The following is a 10,517-nucleotide window of genomic DNA, read 5'->3' as shown; positions in this document are numbered from 1 at the left end:
CATTCAGTATACATTCTCTAATGCATACCCATGTGTCAACTTGATATCTCTATATCCATGACTTGTGAGATCAAGTCATCGAGTTGACCTACATGCTAGTCTTATTGCATTAACATTGTCCCTGAATGTTAATACTCGACTAGGAATGATTAAGAGTAGTGTTCCCTATATCATCTCACTATTGGTTCAGCTAACCGATTGATATAGGTAAGAACCTTCTACTCAAGGACGTTATTATACTTAGTTTATTTGGCACCAATACAAGTAAGTATAATAACAAAAAACCAAATGCTTTATTTATATAGAATATGATACAACAAATCCATAATACAATCATCAAATGATTGACTTTAGGGCTCTAGCTAACAGTGAAGGCAGCAGAGAAGCACTGAAATAAAGAGCTGGCAAGTGTGTCAATATTTAATTCTGCCACTCACTCACTCACTCACATCCACTAATAAAATATAAATTATATAATGTGACTATAATCGAAGCAAAAGCTGCATCGTCGCATAGTGAATCGTGTTGGTAATGCTATAAACGTGAGCAGGGAGGCAAGCTCGATCTGAAGGCTGAAGCAATAATGCAGGACGACGGTGGGAAAGCATAGCTCTTTTTGTTCTACTCCGTTTCAACTTTTAACGTGGCAGAAGGTGAATACGTTTGCTCGTCCCTCGTGCTTCGTCAATCCGTCTCATGATCAACATGGAAAAGGTAAATCATGATGACTGAGAAGACAAGTGATAGGTGGGGTTGTTCGCCTTTTAAGGGTGGCAATGGTGGCAAATGACGACTACGTTTGCCCCAGCGCCCCCATCAATCTGTCTGTTGGGACTTTCGAGCCGCAAAAACCGCTTTTTACGTTACGGAAACCTCGAAGTCTTGCCACGGATCCGTGCGAAGATATATAAAATAAATCATGTACAAGTTTCTAACCAAGATCTATCTTAGATCTACATGAACAAGAAGTGTTACCCTTGTTGCGAAGCCCTTCGCTTATCCCGCTCGTCCAAAAGAGTTGCCGGATCTCGAGAGTGTCAAATGTATACTCCTCTATACGCATCCACATGGACAAGAGATGGAGATAAACCACCTAGAGAGTGCTAGCACTCTTGGATGGCTCGGCAATGGAGGAGAAGGAGAATAGAGAAGAGAGGAGGAAGAAGATGACTTGAATTCACCTTGAGTGCTTGCATAAAGTGGTCGGCCACTTTTCTAGAGGTTTTATACCACCATGTAATACCAAGAGTCATGACTCTTGGTCTTCCTCATGAGGTGGCACACAATGAGGTGGCTCTTGATGATGTGGAACACCATCATTGGTCGGCCCATGCCAAGTCACAAATGAGTTGGTATTTGGTCAAGTCAAACTTGACTAAAATTGTCCCATGGTTGATCAAATCCAACCATTGATTCGAGTCTATTTAATTTAATGAATCTCTATTCATTGAATTAAATTGATTCAATGAGTCATAATCTAAATTAGACTCATTCAACACATGAATCAAATTGAGTCCAACTCAATTAGTCTAATTTGGATTACCCTTAATCTAATTTGGTTCATCACATGAACCTAATCCTCTTGGTTCATCATATGAACCTATTCTCCATCTAATTGCCCTTCGTGTGTAAACCTATAAGTTCTTGTAACGTTGGCAATGCTCCTAAACCCATTTAGAAGCATAAGTAATGAGCGGTATCTAGCAACACATCATTACTACCCAAGTTACAACAATGTTGAGATCCAACATCACCTTTGTGACTACTAATTGTAACTCTCACAATATGTGACAATGTCCTTCTATCCTTGACATCTAGATTGATCAAATGAGGCATAGACCGTGTCATCCTCTAATCAATCTACATCTTGAACTCCAAGTAGACTCACTCTAAATAAATGAGCTCAATATCATCATATTGACTCATTTGGACATGGTCATGCACTTAGTGGTCTCACTCTATCAAGAATCATGATGTCACTCCCGTCATATAGGAGGGATAGATCCCATCTACATCACTCACATCCCTCCTCATAATTTGTTACATACCTAGTAATCGCCTTTATAGTCCACCCAGTTACGGGTGACGTTTGACGAAGCCAAAGTATGCAACTCTTTATGTAGGGAACCGTGGTGACTTCAGGTCCAAAGACTAGTAGTCATACTAATAGCCACATGAGAAAGTATATGACACTCATATAACAATCCATGATACTTTCTCATGGCGAGTCATTCAGTATACATTCTCCAACGCATACTCATGTGTCAACTTGATATTTCTATACCTATGACTTGTGAGATCAAGTCATCGAGCACTACAAAAAATAAAGGCTTCTGGGACAAATTTTGGGATGAATTTGAAAAAAAAATTCGTTGCAAAATATTTAGGGACAAAATTTGGGACGAAAATATTTTCGTCCCAAAATTATTGATGCCAAATTTTGGAACAAATATTTGTTCGTTGGAAATTTGGCAACGAATTTGGGGACAAAATTGGCGACGAATAATATTTTCGTCCCCAAATTCGTTGCCAATTTTGCAACAAAAAACTCTATTTGCCCCAAAATACTATACAATTTTGCAACGAAAATTTATTTTGTTGCAAACTTAGCAACGAATTTGGGGATGGATTTAATTCTGTTGCCAAATCTGTCCCAAATTTGGCAACAAATTATATTTTCGTTGCCAAATTTGTTGCTAATTTTCATGGCACATTGCAACGAATATTATTTTTGCTGCAAAATTTACAACGAATTTGGCAACGAAAATACTAATTTCATTTAAAAAATAAATATTCGTTCCAAATTTCGTCCCAAATACTGGAACAAATCCGCAGTTTCGTCCCAAATTCTGGGACGAATCCGCATATTCGTCCCAGAATCTGGGACAAAATTTGGAACAAAAAAATTTTTATTGCAAAATTATCAATGGATAAGTTTGGGACAAATTATTTTCGTTGCCAAATTCGTTCCTAAATTAAAAAAAAATTCCAGCAACTATACATTTCTACAATAAATTCAAATAAATATATATAACAAATTCAAATAACAAAATATAGACTTTCAACACATCCTAATTAACAATATCACAAATAACACAATATATACATTCAACACATCCTATTTCAGATACATATATTAATAATTGAAATCAAATCACAATACAACAAATTCAAAGTTCTCAACATCTTCTTCAAACGACTCCAAAATATTATACAAGTTCAACACTCAAATATTTATAAAGTCTAATAATCCAAGAAGTTAAACAAGGAGTTAAATTTTAAAAAAAACTAAGATACATCAACTCATCTTCTTTCTCCACAAAAGCTTTCATCCCCATCAACTCTTCTCTTCCTGCATACAAACAAACGAATAAACCAGATCATGTGTAACCAGAAAGATAATAACTTAAATTCTAACAATCTCACAATTCTAACAGTTTCATTTGTATCAAATTGTTATGATATACCATATTTCACCTTATCAAACAAGTTTTACAAATATTGTATTTCATCAAACATAGAGAGAATGAGATGTATTCTTAAAATTCCTATAATATGAAAATGTCTCAAATGAAGAAAGCACAAACTAATATATGAGCAATTAGTTAATACTAGTCTTTAAGTACTCATAGTTACTTGGTTGTTAGGCAAACTCTAATCATAATTTGGAATTTGAAGTAATAATGCAGTAATAGCAAATTTCAACAAATATATAAAAAGATTGATACCTTTATTTAACTTTTCAAATATAACTGATTTAAAAATAAATAAATATAATTAAAAGTATAACATGTTCAACTACGAGTGTGTTATTTAATACTTACTTTTTTCTCCGATACATATTTCGCCTCACCAATCATGTTAAAAACAAATTAACAATATTAAATAAAATAAAAATTAGAAAAGTTAACATGACATGGTTTAATGTATAAAACACTAATTATGAGACAAATAATCATCAGACATAATTAAAATCATGAAATAACATCACCAGCATCATTGTTATCATCGTCGCCATCATCATCATCGTCACGCGGAGGAATCTGACTTAGAGCGGAGCTAAAAATTCCAATATAAGATAAAGTAAATTGCAAATTTGATTCATAAAAAGGAACTTTCAAAAACTTACCATTTTTCTTCAAATAGCTTGTAGAATAAGAGGGAAAAAAATATTAGATGTCACCTCTAATGACCTGTAGAAACAAATACAATGTATTAACTGATAAAATAAATAAAATTATAACTGAGACAGTATATAAAAAACTCAGTGAGATATAAGTTTGGTAAGTTTGCATATTAAAGATAGGCTAGAATACCACGGGGAAGATCTACAAAAGTGCTTTATGATACGAGTGTCTCCAACTACACCGAGCGAGACCTGCACAAACAAAATTACAAATTTAGTCAATACCTTTACATAATAAATCATTTGTACTTTTTACACTAACATTTTAGTCTCTCTAAACTTTGTTCTTTTAGCAGCTATAAATGTTATTTTTTTGGCCATGAATGATGATCAATTTCAGTAGACGACTCTTGTTGATAAGCCGAACCCACAAAATCAAGCCAACTATCATTCTACTTAGGAGATAAGATGAGAAATCAGAGGCGTAATTTGATGGAAAGCACAAATTCAATGCATGAATAAATTACTGAGACTTAGCAAGTCCAAATTCTTACCGTTCAAAGAAATAACATAAAATGTTGACCTAAAATGAGTTGATTGAATCAAGGTTACAAAATCAACCATCATTGTAACTGGATAAGCATACAAACAGCGGATAAGTACTGTATCGGAATTTAAAACACCGGAGCAGCCCCGTCCAGGAGCAGCCACACTGCCAGGTGCGGCCACGAGCGCCAATGCCTGGACGATCAGCGACGGCAATGGCGGCAACAACTATGCGGTGACGAAGGTCGATGCGGTCGGCACCATCGCGCAGAAGCTGCTGACCGGCCAGATGGATAGAAGACGACTGTGAAGCGGCCGCGCGGCCTCTCTGAAGACGAGCCCTTGAACCCCTGGAGTAGCCGGAGCAAACAACCCAAAAACGCATGTAGCGAGCACACCTGGGCCAACAAAAGCTGCCTCCAAAAAGGAGGATCCACGACCATGGCCTGAGCGACAAAAAGCGGCAAGGAAGCCAAAGCACTGCAAGGGGTTGCGGGTGAAGAGAAGGTTGTAGCCCTATTGAGAGGAGAGGAGAGGCTGAGAGGAGGGCCATGTAACGACCACCCTTCTTACTACTACTCTCTAAGGGCGACCGTTACCTAACTACTACTCTACTTACTAGTGTCACTGACGCCATTATTAGAATCAGTTAGATTTATCACGGCCCTAGAGGAATCCCTACCGAAAAATTTCGGCAGAGTCTCCCCTGTACCGGTGACCAAATCCATAGTACATAAGATATATACGCAGCCACAGGCGGCTGGAACATATTTTTCACAACCACGCAGTTATGAAAACAACAGTAAAAGAAAAGACTACTCCAGTAAAACAACCAACTATATCACTCCACAAATAATTAAAGTGACTAAATGCATATGCGGAAATAAACTCAACTACAATCTCAAAAACTACATAATAGTGTTAAAGAAAAGAACTAAAGCATAAACTCTAATCAAATAGGTCCTGCAGGTTTGGTAGCACCCTCTGGATCTCTCCATAGTCCAGACATCACACACCTTCATCATCACCACCATCCTGTCGCCTCCCTTTCATATCTTAGCTTTTCCTTTATCTGCAGTAGGAGGAAAGAAAAAAGATCTATAAGCGAAAACGCTTAGTAAGTACTAATCTATCTCACAAAACTCGAAGTGCATAAAAGTAATGCGATAATACTGAAACTGAAATGCTAAAGCAAAGCTGCATGTACTCATGGTATACAGAAATAAAACTGAATACTAAACATGCTCACTAACTGACAGGAAAGTAATGAAACTACTACTGTAGGCTTAGAATTAAAGAACTAAACTTTTATTGATTCTAAGCATAAACTTGTTTCATTTTCTTATATCCTTATACTAGAAATTAATCTTTTAATTTCTCTTTCACTTTCTTCTTCTTGTTCTTCTTACTTTTCTTATACTAGAAATTAATCTTTTAATTTCTCTTTCACTTTCTTCTTCTTGTTCTTCTTTTCTTTTCTTTTCTTCTTTTCTTTGGGCCCAGACTTAGTACCATCTTTGTTTTGCGCGCTCTCTAATAGTGACTGGGGTAGCGAGCCTCCAGCCCTATGAGTATAAAGACCTCGGTCTTACCAGGGCCAAAACCTCGGAATTGGTCACCTGGATTTGTTTAACAACAACCTCGGAAGTCGGGTACTAGCCTCTTACTTTAATTTACTTGTTATCTCTTTTTAACTAGACTTTAGTTTTTTCTTTACTCATGCTTCTTATAATTCTTTATTGAAGCCTATTAGAATCCTATAGATATATCTAACAAGTATAGGATTACAACTAACCAAGCATGCAATATAAAATTAACATAAAGGAAAGTAAATCTGAACTCTCTCTAAGCATGTTATCAACAAGGCAAGAGAAAAGCAAAATCTGAACTTCTAACATGCTGTAAATAAAGGAAAAGAAAGCACATCTGAACTTACTAATCACGCTATAGAATGGGGCAAAAGAAAGTAACTTTGGGCCTTCTAAACATGCTATAAAATAAGGCAAAAAGAAGCAAATCTAATCTTACTAATCATGCTACAAAATAGAGCAAAAGAGAACTAATTTGGACTATCTAAACATGCTGTGATAAGAGCAAAAGAAAGCTAATTTGAACCTTCTAAACATGCTGTGATAAGAGCAAAAGAAGCAAATCTAATCTTACTAATCATGCTACAAAATAGAGCAAAAGAAAGCTAACTTGGACTTTCTAAACATGCTATAAAATAGAGCAAAAGAAAGCTAACTTAGACTTGCTAAACATGCTGTAAAATAGAGCAAAAGAAAGCTAACTTAGACTTGCTAAACATGCTGTAAAATAGAGCAAAAGAAAGCTAACTTAGACTTACTAAACATGCTGTAAAATAAACCAAAAGAGGCTTATTTAGATTTCCTAAACATGCTGTGATAAAAGCAAAAGGAAGCTAATTTTGGGGATTTCTAAGTATGCTGTAATAAAAGCAAAAGAATACAACTTTACACTCTCTATCATGCTGTAAAAACAGGGCAAAGGAATCCCTTTTTGCTGGAATTTATGGCAGCAATTAGACTTACACGGGTACCACATTTAAGAATTAAAGGCACGCTTAAAAGACAACCATAGGCTAGAATCAGGGCTGTCCGATTTAACAAGAATTCAAAACAGGAATTCCATGCAAGAGATGCTCTAATCTACCCGGTATAAAGAGCTTCAATTCTGTAATAGCATAAATTTAACTAACAGCATGAACCAATATCATAATCAAGGAACTAATGGCACCAACAGGGAGTGCTATATTTCCCCAACCGAACACCTCTAAGCCTTGAAAACTCTCGGCAGTTCTAACACAAGGAGAAACAAAACCTCAAACAAGGGCTGTTCGGTCTGCTACTGTAAAATACCGAAAATAGGCAAATATTAATAAGGGAATTTTTGGAAATTTTTTGGAAATTTTTCGGAGCTTGTATGGGCGAGTTAACGGGGGATAAAATTTGGGTTCCGGGAAAGCCTGTTTAGGCTACCCTATTTAAGTGAGGAAATGTTTATATTTCCTTTTCTTTTTATATTTCTTTTCTTTATTTCTTTTTCTTCTTTCCTCCGTTTTCTCTTCCTCGCCGAACCCGCGCGCCCTCTTCCCTTCTTCTCTCACGCCGAAGCCTTAACTGCCTGCGGCAGTTTCTTCTTCTCTTCTTCTCCCAAGCGCCGGCGACGCTTGTGCCAGCGTGCCCTAACCGGTGTCGAGGCAGTTCCCCCCCCCCTCGCGACAAAAACCTCTCGGCCACTTCTTCTTGCCTCTGCCCGACGCCGAACCAAATTCTTCTTCTCCTCTGCCCGAGTCGAGCCCTTCTTCCCTTATCTCTCGCGACGCCGGCCTTCTCCACCCGACAGCATCGCCGGGTGCTCTTCCTCCTCGCTGAGCGACGTGCCGCCGCTACCACAGCCGACAGCCGGCCATCTTTCCACTGCCGACGCCATGCCCTAGCCGAGACTTGCCGACGCCGTGCCCTAGCCGAGCCCTTTTAGGCTGTGCCTTAGCTAGTCACTGACCACCGCAGTGCCGTCAGCCTCTTCTAGTGCCCGAGCATTTAGACGACGCTAACACACAGTATTTCTTCGCCACCAGAAGTCGGCAGAGAGGAAGAAGTGTATCAAGTGGTAAGGCATCATGTTTCATTTGATGATTGAGATGTTATGTGATCAATTCATATTTTTCCCCTTGCTCACCAGAGACATTAGGTTGTTGAAGTAATTTGGTTGTGGAGTCTTCTTCCGGCAGCAACCATCTGTGATTGAGAATCGAACAGAAGGGAAGAATTACAAGAGGTAAGGTGCTCAGGTTGTTCTGGAAATTTGGTTGTTGTTTGGATGTCGATTTCTTGAGCTTCATTTTGATCCAGACAGTGCATTGCAGGGTGTTTCTTGATTTCCAACGGCTATCTCTGTCCCGACAGCAAGTTGTCTTTGCTATGGATTTGCTGGGCTATGGATTAAGGTAAGAAGTAGGGTAATGAGATGATTAATGTATAATTAGATTGATTCTTGGAAGGAATTGAATCTTTGCTAGGGTTGATTTCAACAGAACAATGTTTGGTTGAGAGATAGGCATCTGATCGCTGTTCGCACATTAGGGTAAGTGTGTTTCTTCTGATATAGTTAATTTGGTTGTTGTTTGGATGTCGATTTCTTGAGCTTCATTTTGATCCAGACAGTGCATTGCAGGGCGTTTCTTGATTTCCAACGGCTATCTCTGTCCCTACAGCAAGTTGTCTTTGCTATGGATTTGCTGGACTATGGATTAAGGTAAGAAGTAGGGTAATGAGATGATTAATGTATAATTAGATTGATTCTTGGAAGGAATTGAATCTTTGCTAGGGTTGATTTCAACAGAACAATGTTTGGTTGAGAGATAGGCATCTGATCGCTGTTCTCACATTAGGGTAAGTGTGTTTCTTCTGATATGTTTTGTTAGGAATGGAACCCTAAGCTTTGGATTAGGGATAGTTAATTGTGGTTAACTATTTAATTAGGGTTCTTGAAGGAAAATAGTTTTGGTTTAACTATTTGAGTTATAATTAAACTTAGCTAAATTGTACGATTTATTACAGGACATTGATACGAGACGAGTATCTCGATTACCGGATTGGACCTTTCTTTTGGAGGCGGGTACTTTTGACTTATGTCATTTGATATACATAGTAGTGAATTTAACAAGTTGCATTAATTATGTCCTTTATTTGTTTCGGTTAGTCACTACCCAATATCTGATACATGATTGATTGATTACTTGATTTGCATCCCATGTATACTTTATTTGTTTATACATGCTTATAGGGGGTAGTGATATACCATGCTTCACCATGTTCAGGACCTAGGTTTTTATACCTTCTGTGTACCTTTGATTCGATATGATTCGTTGACCTAGGGTGCACTTTTCTATATATATGGATTAGGTCAGGATGTTTTTATGGTTATTGCCATGCACCATTTGCATGATTGCATCTTTGTCGATAGTCCGCTCCATTATTGTTGAGCACATCGCCAGTTACATGGATCGCACACACCACCACTCATGGGTTAGTGGTCGATTCAGGCAGTGTGTGTTGCCGCAGGGACTTTTAGGCACCGTTGGTCCGCTCATGGGTAGTGTGACACAACGTGTTATCCGCAAAGATTCCTCCCGTCATCGTGTACCGGAGTTGAGAGCATTGCGCTCCCCATTTATGATTTGGGGTAGGAGGATAGGTGTACTCCGACATCCCGTCCACTCGGTCACTCATCGGGAGTAGTGATGACGGCTGCAGTTGTCCCTACCCACTCGGCCTCACTATTCTGTGAGATGATTGACTGGCGTCAAGGGTGACCAGGACGCATCATTGGCATCATATGCATGATGCATTTATTGCTTGTGTTTGTGTTTGCTGCATTTATATGCTGCATATTGTTTGGATACCTATGTTTGACATGCATACAGGATTTCCCTATCCCTTGGATTGTTTGACCTTATACTCAGGTCCTGGTTAGTACAGTCTCTCCTGTTTACTTCAGATGCATTTTTATTTTTCTTATCAGGAGACTGTACGCATGGTTAGTGCTAGGTGTTATTTCCCTACTTTGTATATCAATTGTACCTGCTGAGTGTTGGACTCACCCCGCCTCCATTGTTGATATTTTCAGGTTGATGCTGTCAGGAGAGAGTTCCAGTTGCTGGTCCCTGCAGACCTCGAGGATATGATTGGTTTTCTTTGGTTTCTTTTCTGTCCTAGACTGTTTTGAACTTGTTATGTTTTGGATTATTCTACTTATGGATATTGTATGGATTTTATTATTGCGATGGATTTGGATTTAGATTTTATTCTACTACATGCCT

At 38.2% G+C, this 10,517-nt stretch overlaps 1 long non-coding RNA gene across 1 annotated transcript; it reads right to left on the bottom strand.

The window, feature by feature from the left end:
• Nucleotides 1-3,187: 3,187 nt before the first annotated feature.
• LOC121977444 lies at nucleotides 3,188-3,888 on the bottom strand. Its single transcript, XR_006110832.1, has 2 exons — nucleotides 3,825-3,888; nucleotides 3,188-3,352 (listed from the first exon to the last, which is right to left on the bottom strand). It is a non-coding gene; the product is annotated as an uncharacterized LOC121977444 (long non-coding RNA).
• Between the last annotated feature and the right edge of the window lie 6,629 nt (nucleotides 3,889-10,517).

Source organism: Zingiber officinale, chromosome 4B, assembly GCF_018446385.1.
Source record: "Zingiber officinale cultivar Zhangliang chromosome 4B, Zo_v1.1, whole genome shotgun sequence".
NCBI classification, from domain to species: Eukaryota; Viridiplantae; Streptophyta; class Magnoliopsida; order Zingiberales; family Zingiberaceae; genus Zingiber; species Zingiber officinale.
Note: the sequence above shows the minus strand (reverse complement) of the source record. Positions and strands in the feature narration are given on the sequence as shown.